Raw genomic sequence first — 1,648 nt, 5'->3', positions numbered from 1 at the left:
CTTTGGCAAGAAGTGAGTATTAAACTACGTTGAACTGGCTAGGCAGAAGATTCCACATAAATGCTTGCTTGGGTCTTACTATCATTCTCCTTATTAAGAAAAAAGAAAGAGATAACAAGTTTTCATTTGAAAACCAGTCATTCTTCCTCATTTACGAAAGGAAAACTTGATAATATGTAAATTCCAATTAAACTTTCTTTTTGCTGTTTAAAGAACAGTTTATTGATGGCTACAGGGAAACTTAGGAGTTTAAACTAAGAGCAGTATTTTTAAATATTTTTGAGTAGAAATTCAAAAAATTTCAAAATAAAGAAATACATTATAATTAGACTGAAAATATTTCCCAGGAAATAAACAAGATAAATGTTCACAGAAAAAAAAATATGTTCCTGGATATAAATTATTATAATTTCCCATATTATGTTTAAATGAATATTTTAGATCTTAATATGCACATTTAAGAATAAAATACCAAAAAGAGAGAGAGAGAGAATAAAATACCAAGTTGCCAAAAAAAAAAAAAAGAAAAAATAGATCAAAAATGAGGTGCCTGGGGGCGCCTGGGTGGCTCAGTGGGTTAAGCCACTGCCTTGGGCTCAGGGTCCTGGGATTAAGCCCCACATCAGGCTCTCTGCTCAGCAGGGAGCCTGCTTCCTCCTTTCTCTCTGCCTGCCTCTCTGCCTGCTTGTCATCTCTCTCTGTCAAATAAATAAATAAAATCTTTAAAAAATAAAAATTAAAAAAAAAATGAGGTGCCTGGGTGGCTCCGTCTGCTAAGCATTCAACTCTTAATTTCAACTTAGGTCATGATCTCAGAGTCATGAAATCAAGCCCCACCTCGGGGTTCCATGTTGGAGGGAGAGTGTGCTTAAGATTCTCTCCCTCTTCCACTGTCCTTCACATGCACAATTAGATACCCAATCTCTCTCCAAAAAAAAAAAAAAAAATCACAAATAGCACTCTCCCCTTGCCCTCCCCTTCCTTTTTTGGAGTGAAAAATAGTTTGTAGAAAGATCTTAGAAATATAAAGCAAAACTAAATGGTGGAATAAAAAAGAATATGATGGTCAAGGCAGAAAGAAGAAACAGTGACAAAAATTATTATTATTTTCAAGATTTTTATATTTTTATAAAAAATAGTATACCAGAAATCCATAGGTTTCCTGTCACAAAATAACATTAAAAGGGCAAACTCATTTGCTTAACAAATAATTTTTAAGGCCTTGCTATTGCATTGGACAACACTCAGAAGATAGCAGTGAACAAAACAGACCAACATCCCTCGTGGAGCTTGTGTTCTAATGGGAGGACACACAGCCCTTGCACTAGCTATTCTCTCCATCACAACAGCTCTTAGTCTGTTCTTTGCTGATTCCCTCTCACATTTCACGCCTCTTATCAGGTGGTAATCACAGAGTCCAGGAATGATATGAAGGTAATCACATAGTCCAGAAAGGTCCTGGCTGGGACCAGGTTGTGGAAACTGAGAAACAGTTGAACACATTTGAGCAGTAGATCCAGTAAGATTTACTGATGGATTTGTCATGAGGTCAAAAGAAAGAGAAAAGTAATGCCTCCAAAGATGTTGGCCAAAGCAACCAAAGAATGGAATCTCTCTTAGCTGAGAAGGGTAAGACTAAAGATAGAGA

The sequence above is a fragment of the Mustela putorius genome, unplaced genomic scaffold (assembly GCF_011764305.1).
Source record: "Mustela putorius furo isolate JIRA1106 unplaced genomic scaffold, ASM1176430v1.1 tig00003853_pilon_pilon_pilon, whole genome shotgun sequence".
Classification (NCBI taxonomy): domain Eukaryota; kingdom Metazoa; phylum Chordata; class Mammalia; order Carnivora; family Mustelidae; genus Mustela; species Mustela putorius.
Note: the sequence above shows the minus strand (reverse complement) of the source record.